Here is a 16,081-nt window from a genome sequence, read left to right on the forward strand (position 1 = left end):
AGTCAGAATTTGTTATAGTTTGCACAAAATATGAATGGGATATTCTCGTAAATTTAAACTAGAGAATGAAAATCAGTGTGTTTAAATGAGACAAGATGATGATGTGGATCATACATGGCCAACTGGGGGCCCAGGGGCCACATGCGGCCCTCACTTCACTTAATGCGGCCTGCAGGTTAATATCAGAATACTGATATATTATTGATTTCAGCTGTTACAATTCCAAACATGCAAATGTGACAGGCATTAATTACTTCAGTCTAAATTAGTAGCTTAATGAGTAGAATTAAAATGCTGTTGTCTTGTATTTTATGTCCAATGTATTTGTATTTAGTTCATAAAGTTAACATGACTACAATTAAAGGCATTTGAAAGGTATCAAATAAAAATGTTACGTTTGAGGATTGCAATTAATATATAAGAAAAGTCCTTCTGCACACCTACAATGGACAGGTGCGTCACATAACTGGAACTGAGAAAAAGAATCCCGCAACATGCCTGATGAAGGTCTGACGACCGAAACGTTGCTCAATAAATCTAAACTAAAGTGAAGACAGTGTGCGGGATTATTTTTTCTCTACTTCTCAGGATCACAATTAAGAAATAGCAAAAAATAATTCAGGATTTCACTTCAAATATATAGCAAAAATAGCTTTTTTTTCCTGCAGTGAGTGAGGAAATATATAGTGGCCCTCTCCTTCATCAAAGGTTCCCAGCCCTGATGTGGGACGGTTTGATTCAGTGATTCTACTCAGAGCCAACCACGTCCCAGTGAGCTCCGATGGAGGTTATCCCAGCGCTGTTGAAGCGTCCGCTGATCAACACGAGCCGAGCGTTAGGGTGAACTGGGTAGAAGTTGAAGGAGTAGCCATAGGGCTGGCCAGCTATCAACATGCGCCCTCTGTTGGTCACGAAATACAGCTGCACAAGAAACAGGAATGAAATGGTTAGCTCAGTATAATTATTGAAAGTTGAACTGGAATGTAGGCTCCATGCAGTGCTGCTGGTTGGTTCCCAATGGGAACCGGTTCAGTTATTTTTGGTTCTTAAATAGTCCATGAGCCAGAGCTCCAAAAGTGGAACGTTAATTATGAATTGAGTGTGCAAAACCGTTAGGACCATTAGATTGTTATCACCATGAAACTTCCCCAGTAGATTAGGACTACTTCTTACACGAAGACAATGATTTATTGTATTGCAAATTTTAAAATAGGAAAATATTTAAAAAAATAGAAAAGATGAAAAAGCTACTATATGGAAGGGTTATCTTATCATATATTAATATATTGATCCTATAAACAATTTAATATAGGTATAGTTTTGCCCACTCAATTCATGAACTAAGACCGGAAACCAACCGGAGGAAAAGGGGTCTCAGTGTCATGAAATAGATTGGGAAGGTTTATCCATACCAATATGTTTGGACTAGCTGTGCACTGTAGTGTACATCATTCACTTTGACTTTTATTTATTTTTGTCTTCACAGTTTCAGTTTAGTTTTAATTGGTATTTAACCTGCTTTGCTAGTTTAATTTAGTTTTAAAAAGGTTTACTTTTAGTTTTTATTTATTTATTCGTTTTCGTGTTTTATTGTAATATGGGGTACTAGTCAAGGGTGAAATTCCAAAGGCTCAGAAAAGTAGTGAAAATAGTAGCCCTGGAACATGACTCTCGTATTCATACGAGAGTCATGACGTAACTTCACCCTGGTTTTTGCGAACGCTACATTTACAAATAATTAAAATATATAAACATTCGCATTTCAAATATAAAGTACTCACAAAGTGTTGTTTAATAAAAAGCATTTTTATCCAGACCTCTCAAAACAAACTGGTCAGGCTCCTACTTGGCCTCACCCCCCGAACCCACCTCACCCCTGCCCACTTTGACAGGCTGGGATGGCTTAGGGTCGACGACAGAGTACAGCATCTTGCAATGGGTCTGGTCCACAAGATTCGATACACCACCAAGATACCCTGCATGTACCTGTCTAAATACTTCCTTAATGTAAACGAAGTCCACACCCACAACACCAGAGGGAGTGCAACAAACCATGTACAACCCAGATTCGGCACAAACAAGGGACTAAATTATTTTCGCTCCTATGCCACCAAAATGTGGAACGCCCTACCAACAGTCATTAAGACATGTGAATCCCTTGACTCCTTCAAAACCGCTCTCAAAGGGCACCTACGGATGGCTGCATTTCGAAACTGGCCTCTGTAAAATCTGAATCCCCCCCCCCCCCATTTTCCCTCACTGTATATTGTATCTTTTCCCTTTTTTTGCTTCCCATATGATGAATTCCTGTTCTGTTCTTTACCTACAGAGAAATGTCTATTTGTATGTCTCTAAATGTTTGTATGTCTTTAAATGTTTTGATGAATTGAACAATGTGGACCCTGTTGTAAACAAGTGTAATGCTTAATTGGGTCGTCCACTCACAGTTGACAGTCTTTGTATTGAGTTCGTGCTTAAAATGTACTGTAAATTCTACAAACTGTTAATAAAGATTTCAATCAATCAAAAAGGTGTTATTTTGCCATTTGCTTTCAACTACGCGCCCCTATCGGTCGGGAGGAGGGTGGCACTCGGTGTGTTCGATATAGGTAGGCTGACCGCCCTGCCAATACAGACTAATAGGCGAGTGCGCTCCCGGTGTGCAACTGTGGATTTCCCAAACGAACCCCGTTTGAAAAAAGTAGCCGGGGAGCTCGGACAAAAATGCTTTTTATTAAACAACGCGGGACGCAGCAATTCTAATCGCTGGCGCTGCTACTAACTAACACCCGTGGGACACTTTGTGAGTACTTTATATTTGAAATGCGAATGTTTATATATAGGCTACGGAAATCTTGTAAATGCAGCGAGCGCAAAAAACAGGGCAAAGTTACTGCATGACTGTCATGATAATCATCATGGCAGTCATGTTCCAAGGGCTATGAAAATAGCAGATCTATAAATGGTCGATATCATCTCACACTCACATCACACCACGTTGTTGATTTTCACTATTTTACTAAGACTAAAACTAAGGACATTTTCTCTGTGGTTTTAGTTCCCGTTAACCAAAGTGTTTTGTCAATTGTAGTTTTTGTCATTTCTGTAGTTTTTAGGTTCTGACCTGATAGATGTAGTGACTGGAATGTTTAGTTATTAGGTTCTGACCTGATAGATGTAGTGACTGGAATGTTTAGTTATTAGGTTCTGACCTGATAGATGTAGTTACTGGAATGTTTAGTTATTAGGTTCTGACCTGATAGATGTAGTTACTGGAATGCCATTTCCCAGAAATCTGAGTAACGAACTCGCCATCGCGCAGCTCCATCTCTATTACACTGTCACCACCAGTGTTATGGCCGACATGCGCACTCCAGATGCCATCATACTGAAACTGCAACCTGTGTGTGTGTGTGTGTGTGTGTGTGTGTGTGTGTGTGTGTGTGTGTGTGTGTGTGTGTGTGTGTGTGTGTGTGTGTGTGTGTGTGTGAGAGAGAGAGAGAGAGGGAGTGAGTGAGTGATTGAAAGAAAACAGGTTTGAGGTTTGTTGCCAAATGCTGGAAGATTCTGTCAGCTTTCATTAAATAAAGGTACAGTATAAAACATGAAAGTATACATGCAGTTGCAGTTCAGGTTCAGAGAAAACATGACAACATTGAGCTGTATGTAAGATTTGGATCACAATGGAAATAAGTCCTCTCACTTTTTGTGCAATCCTGATAATTCTGTACTGCTCTCCTATGAACTGTATCATTCATGCATATATCAAATGAATCAAATCAAATAAAAAAATCGCGAGACACTTTTATTCATTACTGCTGTCAGAATCTGGAGGCCCGTTTCAAGACCAAATATGAGGCCCCCATATACCTGCTATGACATAATTATTTTGTTGATACAGCCGTATTGATACAAATAGTTTTACTGTTCAATATCACACACAGCCATTACTCTCGACAATTAGCAACAACACCACCTCTCCTCATCCTATCGTCCCTTCACAATTAAAGTTTCTCCCCTTTACCTCCCAATGCTGCACATTTTACCCAGGTTATTTACATAAAATAGGTGTAACTTAACATTGTGGGAGAGAGCAAGGGCCAAGAGTGGCGGGGGTTGACTGACGCCTGACGTTCAGTTGGAGCTTGGAGGCCCGTTTCAATTGAAACATAACTAAGGCCTCCTATGACTGCTGTGTATGTGAGTGTCATTTAAATGACTAATATGTGATGCGCCAGGGATTCATTGTGAGACACATTTATTTTTAAGATTAGATACTAATTAACAGAGCCATCTAATAGAAGAGTTACGGTATAGAGGGGGCGTAAACCGAGCGCTCGAGCGCTGTTCATGCAGCCTGAACTGAGAGTTAATTGGAAATACATTGTTTTCAACGAGGGCGGCGCAAATAAGAGGTATTTTAAGCATTTGTGCAACATGACGACTGTTTTAAAGTATTGTACAGTAACAACTAAAGTCTCTTTAATGTTTATGTTGTACTATTACTACAAAACAATCTAAAATAAAGGGATTTAAGTTAATTAAAGCATGGGCTGTTGCCTGAGTCCAATGCATTTCGGTCTACTTCTGGTCCAGGACTTGTCCCAGTTGGTTGTCCCCATTCTCAATAGAAGTCTATGTAGGAGAGCCGCCATTATTGGACTGGACCCATGAAGTGAACGCAGTTTGCGTAACTCTGTCTATATCTAAGGCTCTGCTAATTAGATATTGCGTAACACGGACACCTAGATGTCGTGTCACTCAACTCATCTTAACGCTCATCATTCCTGCAAGTGTCATCTTTGTTTCTTATCAACATACCAAAATAGTCACACACTACTAGACACTAAAGGAACTTCAGGGCTGCTTCTTATCGATATATCTCTTCTATTTTTAACCTCCTTAGTCTGGGTATTGCCTGATTTACTGGATGAGACATGCAGAAAATAGCTAAACTACTGACGGAAATGCATTGCAGTGCTTGTAAATTGACTATTGTCACCAGCGAGACTGTTCAGCTTTCTGGCTGCCAAATGCTTGTCTTAATAATACAGGAAAATAATATGCTTCTACGGTTGACAATTGAACTGTACATATATAGTACCCTCTGAGGTAGCTGTTGTTGTTCTCCCAGATCCTGATGGCTGTGATCTGTCCCTCGACTCCCTCCGCCTTTGACTGGTAGGAGGCACCTGACCCGTGACCCACTGCTAGAGAGTAGCTGTATGTCTCGTTGTCTGAGAGAGAGAGAGAGAAAGAGAGAGAGAGAGAGAGAGAGAGAGAGAGAGAGACAGAGAGAGAGAGAGAGAGAGAGGAGAGAGAGGGAGGAGAGAGAGAGACACAGACAGACAGACAGACAGACAGACAGACAGACAGACAGACAGACAGACAGACAGACAGACAGACAGACAAAGTTATTTCAAAGTTATCTTACGTAAATAAAACGTACACCGATGCAGTGTTTTACTTGAATCTGTTTATTTTGTTTTGCCAAGCTAGTTTGACTTTGAAATAATTTATACAAAGGATAGATTATTAACAACACACGCACGCCCGCAGACACACAGTCACACACACAGACACACACACGCGCGTGCACGAGTGCGCACACGCACACGCAGGTACTCACTGGCCCATGCTGAAGACAGGAAAACAATCGCAATCACAAGCAGTGAACGGACAGCCATACTGATGCTGAGTTAATGACACTGGAAAGAGAAGATACAATTATTATAACGTTTGTTAAGTTTGGTATCTAGCAGATGCAATGATCAGACAGGTAGGCCTATGGACATAAGAAAAACTAAGCATCCAATCTTTCCTGTATGTACCTTCAAAATGGTTTGATTTAACTCATATATATATATATATATATATAATACAGTCTACACTACAGTCAGTCAATGTATAATCCAATCACATTTATCTGTGTATACACACACACACACACACACACACACACACACACACACACACACACACACACACACACACACACACACACACACACACACACACACGTATGTTTGTGTGAGAGCAGGTTGTATAGGCTATACCTCGCTTCTTAATGTCATGTGAATGAACAGCTGTGACTATTTTGTCATTTTATTCTATTGTATTGTATTTCTATGTGTTCCCTGTATGCTTACCGGTGTGCAGCCTGTCCAGGTGAGAGGTCAAAGTCAGTCTGTCCTGCTCCTCAGTCTGTGATCCTAGTCAGACATCACTTGCGTTTATATATGCTCTCTTTATGGGTTGGTTCCTCATAGCTGTACCTGAAACAATGTGGGTGAGTTCCTCCTCCCTACAATTATCTGACGTATCTGAGATTTCCGAGCAGCACTGGTCTTACTGGTGTTTATTATGGGGGGTTCCCGTTATGAAGAAACAGCGGACTGGTTTTTAAGAGGCTATTATTATACTACTGAATGGAGGAATGTCAAGATGCTGTGGTGCTCAGCCTGGTTAATGAAACATAGTCACAGCTCTATGATGAAAGCTTATTATACGTACACAGTAGGCCTACAATCCCAGGGTTAATTAAGGAAGGACCTTACGGGTCCATTTCGTTACATAACTGGCTGCCAATTACATCCAGAATAGATTCCAAGGACACTTCGACAGTAACTCTGGGGGAGCCCGGGTTCGAACTGGCAACCTTACGGTTACCATCCAGGCACTCTACCCCTGAGCCACTGCCGCCACTGTATAAGATCTCCCACGCCTTCTGGTTGTGCCCAAGACCAGACTCAAAACGACAGGTGCGCTTTGTTTTGTGACGTTTTACCTGACTCACTTTGTGCAGGCTAATGTTTTTGTGCTTTTATTTCATAAGGTTTTATTGATCTGAAAAAGTCTTCAGCCCTGAACTCTGTAAAATCTGCACCTCCTCACTCATAACAAACTATCATTGGGGCAAAAACTGAGTCCATTCTTTTGGTTACGGGTCCAGAATTAACCTCTGCCAGGCCAAGGACCTCACACGGTCAAAGTGGGTGAAATTGTTATCACAAGGAAAGAATAAAATGACCTACCTGGTAACGTTTCAAGCGAAGGAAAAAAAAATGGCAACAAAAGTAATCAGAAAAGTCAACTATTTCTATTCGGGATCTGCCTGATGGTCAGCATAGGAATTCACACTGAGGACTCGAGCAGGAGCACGCACCCAATGCCCCTCTGACTACGCATGCACCTCGTTGTATACCCTAGCACCACAAAGGCATTAACAACAGACCAGACCTCTCACAAAAAACAAACTGGTCAGGTTACTACTCGGTAACTACCTGGTCATGGTATAGAGGACAGAGTAAATAAAGTTGCAAGGGGAGCTGGTCTTCTTCGAGGTGAGCGAGGAAACAGGGACACCCTGTCAGACTACTTCTATATAGCGTGAAAGACACACACACACACACACACACACACACACACACACACACACAAGGCACATCACCTGATGGAGCTCCAATGAACTCAAGTCAACCCAGATTCGGCACAAACACGCCGGGGTCAAATTCGTTCTACTGATGTGGAATTTCCTTCCAACAAACACCAAAAAGTGATCCTCATTCAAAGCCGCAAATAAAAGAGCACCTGTCTGCAATTTGTAACTGTGCCTAGAAAAGTCAGTTTAACACCAGAAATGGACCCCCCCCCCCCCCCCCCCCACACACACACACACACACACACAACTGTTTACTGTACATACGTTCATTGCTACTTGTGTTGATTATGTCTTATTTATTATTGCATATGGTCTTTGAATGTCTTGTTGAATTGAATACACTGGGCCACAATGGACAAAAGTCCTATAGGGCTCTTTGTATTATCCCTTTAACACTCATTGTAAATGTACCACCGTGTTACTGACCATGATGCAGTGACCATATGAAAACTAAAAGAATGAAAATGGGCGTTGAGATAAAGAATTAAGACAAGGTTAAATTTGAGTCGCTGGTGTGATTCAATGATTCAACATGTAGAACCTCTTCTTGGGAGTCAGAGCCAATCATTAATGATACGTATAGAGGCCCCCGTTTGATCACAAATCTGCAAATGGAACCCATTCTGACCTGAGATCAGATTCATACGAGGTTTCCACTGGACACACACTGGTCTGATTAACCCATTCTGACCTGAGATCAGATTCTAAAAATGTCAGTCGTTCTTCGATTTTTCAAAAATAGCAGACCTACAAGCTCGTATCGCGCCACTCGGTGGCGCGATATGAGCTTGTAGATCTGCTATTTTTAAATAGCTAAAGCATAACATGATGCTAACACCAAAATGGGTTCCCGGTCAGAATGGAATTAAAAGGGTCCAATTGAATGTAGGTGCTGTGAACCACTATATGATGACGTTATCTTCTGTGAACCCCCGGTATAAGTTTTTTTTTTTTTAATATATTTTTTATCCCACGATTTTGTAACCCATTTTTCACCCCCGGTGTCAATCATCTAATGTGATCCTGGGCTCTACACACCCTCCACCAACCTAGTCCCCATATATGGGGGACAAGGGGAGAGCAACGGACTTGAACTCATGCTTCCTTCATGCCTGAGTGTCCAAGTTGCTCCTTTACACCTGACAGGGGGGGGAGTTTCCCTGGTTGGACGTAGCGTGTGGAAGGAACACGTTATTCCAACCAGTTCCTTTCCCCTCCGGTAAGGTTATTACGTCTTAGATTAAGCATTAGATTTCTAAGCAGGAAGAAACCCAGGGCAGGTTTTCGACAGAAAAAGTGAGCTGCTTTCTTTGGAATGTGTTGGAATGGACGGACTGGATCGGCTGGTTAACTTCAGACTATAAATAGCCAATAATGTACACGCAAGGCATTGTTTTTTATTTCCCCCTTTTGTGCCAGGGAAATAAATACAACTTCAATACAACAAATAAGTGTTCAGAATCTACAGCTTGGTAGGCTGCAGATAACTAACCCACCAACATAGAATCTACAGCAGGCTGCAGATAACCAACACACCAACATAGAATCTACAGCAGGCTGCAGATAACCAACACACCAACATAGAATCTACAGTAGGCTGCAGATAACCAACACACCAACATAGAATCTACTACAGTTTGGTAGACTACAGATAACCAACACACCAACATATAATCTACTACAGTTTGGTAGACTACAGATAACCAACACACCAACATAGAATCTACAGCTTGGTAGACTACAGATAACCAACACACCAACATAGAATCTACAGCAGGCTGCAGATAACCAACACACCAACATAGAATCTACAGTAGGCTGCAGATAACCAACACACCAACATAGAATCTACTACAGTTTGGTAGACTACAGATAACCAACACACCAACATATAATCTACTACAGTTTGGTAGACTACAGATAACCAACACACCAACATAGAATCTACAGCTTGGTAGACTACAGATAACCAACACACCAACATAGAATCTACAGCAGGCTGCAGATAACCAACACACCAACATAGAATCTACTACAGTTTGGTAGACTACAGATAACCAACACACCAACATAGAATCTACTACAGCTTGGTAGACTACAGATAACCAACACACCAACATAACAATCTACAGCTTGGCAGGTAGACGACAGATAACCGACACACCAACATAGAATCTACAGTTTGGTAGACTACAAATAACCAACACACCAACATAGAATCTACAGCTTGGTAGACTACAGATAACCAACACACCAACATAGAATCTACAGCTTGGTAGACTACAGATAACCAACACACCAACATAGAATCTACAGCTTGGTAGACTACAGATAACCGACACACCAACATAGCCAACACAAAATGTATCCTTATCAACAACGGGTAAATATCGGCTATACTGCCATCGGTTAATGTCAGTTTTATTTGCCAACACAGATAATGACCTGATAATCTGCATTATAAGTAGGCCTACTTTTACTTTTGGTACTTTAAGTAAATGTATTTGATACCAATACTTTTGTACTTTTACCTTTGAATTCTGGACTTTTACTTGCAACGGAGTTGCAATAAGTAAGTAAGTAGTAAAGTAAGTAAGTAGTAAAAGAATTGGAAATGAACATGTTGATAGGCACAGAATGCCATCAACTACCACTTGAGTCCTTTTGGGGATTTGGCTATTGAAAGAAAGAAAGATCTACAAGCCTGTTGTCTGCTTGTGAATAATGTCTGATGTTGCTATATGACAGACATCTAATTAAAACTGTATAAAAAGGCTCAAAGATGACAAGCTGTCGTGGTTTATATTTGGAACTACTGTAATGTCCATAAAGTAGTTGTGAGAGGCTTGAGATTGCAGGAATGGCCAAGCTAAGAGCTAATAATAAGGCGTTGGCTAAATGTCCTTAAATGCCTGTGATGACGGGCAGTCGCTACACGCCTGCATGGAGAAGACAAAGCTTCCTTCCTGTATGCCTGAACTGAGACTGAACACTTTGTTCCAGTTCCAATTTAGTCTCCAAAGCTCAATGGAATGATCAGATTAAGATCAGTTAAGATCAGAAAGATCAGATTAATTCAGTGTGTAAGAAAACAAAGCCAAGAATCTACTTCCTACTTCCTACTGTAGTAAAATGCAATTAGATAGCAGAAAAATATAAAGTGTACTATTAACAATATGAGCAGCCTTGACACTTTGAGGAATTCTCAAGTTGAGTTTCGATCTAAACTCCCTTGCAAATTCATGCCAAAATGAATTAACCAAAAGCCAAATCTTGGTGATGGGGTGTGTGTGCGTGCGATAGCCGATCACTCCAAGCCTACACCCGTTGATGAGTGGAGCAGCTCTTATATGAGATGATCAGAGTAGCACCTGACATAGCCTACTATGCAAAATATAGTTTAAACCCTGTAAAACCCGGATTAATTTCTACTTGCAAAAAACTGATTTCAACCTTATACTACTTTTTACTACTAGAACTTATCAGAGGAAATGTCTTTTTTTTAATAAATTAATAATTTACATTTGGGGGATATCTTTCACAATAATGAATAAAACAAGTTCTAGACATTCTAATGATCACAAAAAACATATTCGTTTTTTTACTTACTTTGATCAGGGTTAAAGGTCAAAGGTCATATGTTCATAATTGTTCACAGAGTCCAGAGATTTTTAATTTGTGTGAATTTCAGCCTCTGTGGGGGGTATTTATATGCAAATATCATGACCAATATTGCAATGAACATCAATGATGACGTTTAGGTGAAGAAAAAAAAACATAAAAATAATAAGAATTAATATTAATAAATAATTAATAAATAATTAATTGAAATATGTTTTAGTATTGCAACGCTGGGTGTCAAGACTTATCAGACACATGTGTTCAAGTATATAATCTTGGAATGCAAGAAAATGGAAGAATAATTAGAATGGATTCTGACAGTCCAATGTTGGCAACCCTGGCTGTGAGCAGCAGTCTGTAGGCCTTGGTTTGTCTGTCTGTAAAGCCAAACAAAGACAAACTCTACGTGGATAATGACTTGAGTGAAACAATCTTAACTGAACACAACTTAAACTTTCAACCAAGGTTCATGTTTTAGGTTGCTATTGTAGAAAGAAAAAGATGAAGGTTAATTTTTTTTTCATTTGCTGCTTTCATTTTATGGATTTTAGCTGTTTTTGACAGGGGGCAGGGGGCATAGATCCTGTGATCTTTTGTGGTCAGATGTAATTTCTTGGGCTCTAGTAATTAAAAAAATAATCGCTATAACAAAAATAAATATTTAGCCCCATGCTCGAATGCCCCCGCCCCCCTGTCAAAAACAGGTGAAATCCCTCAAACTAAAGAAAGCAGCAAGTGAAAAGAAATTCACAATCATCTTTTACTTTGTCTAATAACCTAAAACATGAACCTTGGTTGAAAAAATAACTAAAGTTTACAAAGTTCTTTAAACTCTAAACACAAGAGAAGTAAAGACTAGACACAGTGGTCTATGTTGCAATAGAACTGAAATGACTTTATAACTCATTAATCATGAATGACTTTTACTGTCTTCCACCTCTGCATTAACAACATCTCCATGGTCAAATACAGGAGTGGCATCAATCAAACAAAAAGGTAACAATTATTATTTTTGTCTTTTAAATGAGTCTACATGGTGTTTTCTTATAATGTAGAGTACCCAATCCCGAGGTGTCTTTGGTCAAAGTGTCACTGAAGGCTTAACCTTGCACGGCTGCTATACTGTCTCCACCTTAACATCCCCTTTGTCAATTACGATAGGAGGCGTCAACTTTTATATGATACAGAGCTTCCATGTGTTGTCTTAAATTAGATCTGGTTCTGAAGTATTTGTTGCAGGTGGTGCACAAGTATGGCCTGTCCCCGTTGTGAATCCTGAGGTGATCCGCCAGTGCGCTGCGTTGCCGGAAGGCTTTATCACACACATTGCATCTGAACTGCTTCTCTCCCTTGTCACGGCTCCTTGTGCGAGCAGAGATGGCGGCTGGATTGTGAACTTGTGACTCAATACCGCCCCCGTCTGGCGGATGCGGGTCACATCTGAAAGGCTCCTCCCCGGCGTGGGTCCCGAGGTGTTTCGTCAGATTTCGGCGAAAGCTGAAGGATTCGCCACACACCTCACATCTGAACTCTCCCACGTGGCTCCTCATGTGCTCCTTCAAACGTCTATGTTTTGGCGTTTGTGGAAAGACCTTTCCACAAACGCCACAAGCGGTCTTGTGACTCTCTTCACTGCTGTCATTGTGTGCATCTTGGGTAGCGTTCAGGTTATCGCCAACTTCGTTTTCAGCCTCAGACAATCCTGGAGGCGAGACCTCTTCATCAGCCTCTATGATCATCTGCTCAGCTGAAGGGCCAGGCAGACGTTCTTCTACTCTGTCCATTTCATCTGGAGGAGCACAAAATGACAAGTGACCGTTCAGCACACACGCACACTGTGGGCAGAGAACGCTGCCCGTGTGAAGGTCGTATAAAAATGCAGATATTACTAAAAACACGTTTAAGGTCCCTGGCTCCCTGCACACTGGACGCGTTCAGATTCTTTAGCTGGGTTTTTTTAGTCTGCTACCCAGGCATGCATATCTGTGGATCTATTATTCCAGGGGCTAATGCACCACGTCAATCACACACATTTGAACACATACCGTTACCTGGTATGCCAATATCTCGTTTGGACTGGTGGATTTCTCCCTCGTGGCCTGAGATCATCTCATCAGCTTCCACGATCCTATCAGCAGCCACAGACTGCTTCACCGGGCCCAGAAGATCTTGAACTTGACTCATATTGGAGTCTTCATGGAGCCTCTATGGACTGTGTCTGCTCGGCTGAAGTGAAAGGTAGAGGTCTTCTATCCTCCTCCTCCTCCTGGCTGCTGCTCAGAGGTTCCTTGTGGCTCCTCTCAGTCTGCAGGCACTCTGGGTTCTTCTGCCTCAGACTAGAACTGAACATCTGCAGGCTGCAGCTCACCGAGGAAATCCTCAGTGAGGTCGAGCTCCTCTGAGTAGCAGGAAAGGACAAGAGCGATAATGACAGTGTGTGTGTGTGTGTGTGTGTGTGTGTGTGTGTGTGTGTGTGTGTGTGTGTGTGTGTGTGTCCTGACTCAACATACTGGTTCATTCCATTATTGGTTATACAGTATATGCACACATACATGCCATTTTGGAAAGAACTTGGGCCCCTTCCCTACTTCCTTCACAGGTGTTACTGATTTCACTAATGAAGGATCTGTTCCATTCTGGTCAAACAGTCTCAGGGTGCTGCTATTGTCAAAGTATAATCTTCTTTTAGACAACTTATTTTCTAATCAATGTTCTCTTATCAACAATTCTTGTTTTTAAGCAATAAAGTATTTTAAAGAAACTAATGTCTTTTAAACAATTAAATGAATTTTAAGCAATTCAATGTCTAATTTAAATGTCTTTTAAACTCCAATTTATTAGTCAATATTTTTACATAGATTATTAAAGTAAACATTTTAAATTAAACACTTTAAATTAGATAGATGTTTCAACTCAAGTAAACATATAAGCACTTTAAATGGAACAAAGACAGCTAGGCATTTTAAACCTTTAATATTGTGAATTGTCCCCACTTTGTCGTGTTTTAAAATCTTAAATCATTTTAAATAAATCTTAACATTTCTAACTTATTATTTTGTAAAGTTACACTTTCAAATACAAAATTAAATAAATTCCCAGACACTGTCAAGTGTGTTTGAACACAGGTAATGCTGCAATGTGTTTAATTTTAATGGTAGCACTGTAGTTAAAACAGCATTTCAAACATGCAAAGTAAAAAAAAAACATTTTAACAGACCTTGGCGCTTCTTCTCTCTGGTTTCTGTTTGTTTGTGTGGCCTTTAAAACCCTTCGGGTGCTTCTAATTAGCAGTGGCCATTTTGCTGATGCACTCTGGGAAGTGTAGTGTTGGCCATATGGAAGACATGCCTATAAAAGTTCCACTCCTGAGATTTGCCTCAACACCTCTAATCACAGGAGTCCTTCACTCCTGATTGCTCTTCAGATTCACTCCTGCTCACCAGTGACATCATTGTCAGGGTCTTCCCCTTTCCCTTTCTTTCATAATAACATGTTAACTTCTGAACTGTTCACAGCTTCATGGTTGAGTGCACATCAGCACATCTCAGGCAGGCGGATGATTGCATATTGCATAGGGTGTATACTGTATACAGTATATCTGTATACCGGTATACTACTATGAGACGAGTACATATATACAGTACTTTTATTAATATTTTGTTAGGGTATGTCTTTACTGTGATGTTACTCTTCTGCACCTCCATCCACAATAGATAATAAAAAACAGAACTATCCCTTTTATACCAGACATCAAACACTTGTGTTTGATGGGGGGGAGGGGGGAAATCAAGTGTTTGGTCAAACCATGTGATTTCTATTGGAAAAGCATTGAGGCGGCCATTAAACAGACGGCACAGAGCATGTTCATCTGATATGTGTGTACAGGGCCTCATTCACACTATTGAGACAGCTGTCTTGTCCGTGTTTAATGGCCACTCCAATGCATTTCCAATGGAAGTCACATGGTTTGACCAAACATTTTTGTTTGATGGGGACGGGGGACGTGGGACGAGGGGTTCAGAACACAGCCATCAAACAAAAATGTTTCGTCAAACCATGTGACTTCCATTGGAAATGCATTGGGGGTGGCCATTAAACACGGACAAGACACAAGATACGGACAAGACAGCCGTCTCAATAGTGTGAGGCCTCATTCACACAAAGAACAGTGCTGTGCTCTGCCTGTGTTTGATGGCCGCCTTAATGCTTTTCCAATGGGAGTCACATGGTTCGACCAAACGTTTGTGTTTGATGGCTGTGTTCTGTCCCCCTCCATCAAACAAACAAATGTTTGGTCAAACCATGCGACTCCCATTGGAAAAGCATTTTGAGGAGGCCATCAAACACAGGCAGAGCACAGAACATATGTTCTTTGTGTGTGAATGAGGCCTTAGGCTTAGGGAGTAGGGACATACAGACATATACACACTAAAAGTAAAAAAAAAATAGCTTACAGTAGATATCAGGCATCTGAGCTACAATACTGGAATATGGTTCAACACTATAGCCCCATGCCCATGCCATGCTCCAGGACTGAGTCAATGTTATGTATACCAGTATAGGCCTACAGTCGGTGATCGTTGGAAAGAAAGGGGGAAAGAAATTCATTATGCATTTCCAATAATCCGGAATTTCACCAGAACAAGCATTTGATTTGAAGCATTAGAGGCCGATTCTGCAGGCTAGATTGATTGAGGCAATCATCTCGAACACATATGCACCCATTTTATTTGACCCGTGTTTTATAAACGCACCAATCACACATTGCATCTACCAGCTATATTTAACCCGATCTCAGGTTGTCGACTGATCTCTCGTTTAGACTGTACTGGGACATTTTTCTTCCTCGCCGCCTGCGATCATCTTCTCAACAGCTTCCAAGATCTCAAGACAAATTTCCCTTGTGGACAATAAAGTTTACCTTGACCTTGACCTCATCAGCAGCCGCAGACACAATCTGCTTCACAGGGACCCGAAGACACTGCATTTTACTCATCTGGACTGGTATAGCAGTTAAAG

General features: G+C 40.9%; 1 long non-coding RNA gene across 1 annotated transcript; it reads right to left on the bottom strand.

The window, feature by feature from the left end:
* On the bottom strand, positions 1-6,263 carry LOC310856372. Its single transcript, XR_014569079.1, has 5 exons — positions 6,150-6,263; positions 5,630-5,708; positions 5,105-5,237; positions 3,257-3,401; positions 1-921 (listed from the first exon to the last, which is right to left on the bottom strand). It is a non-coding gene; the product is annotated as an uncharacterized lncRNA (long non-coding RNA).
* Between the last annotated feature and the right edge of the window lie 9,818 nt (positions 6,264-16,081).

Source organism: Protomyctophum parallelum (assembly GCF_964188405.1).
Source record: "Protomyctophum parallelum genome assembly, chromosome: 3".
Taxonomy (NCBI): Eukaryota; Metazoa; Chordata; class Actinopteri; order Myctophiformes; family Myctophidae; genus Protomyctophum; species Protomyctophum parallelum.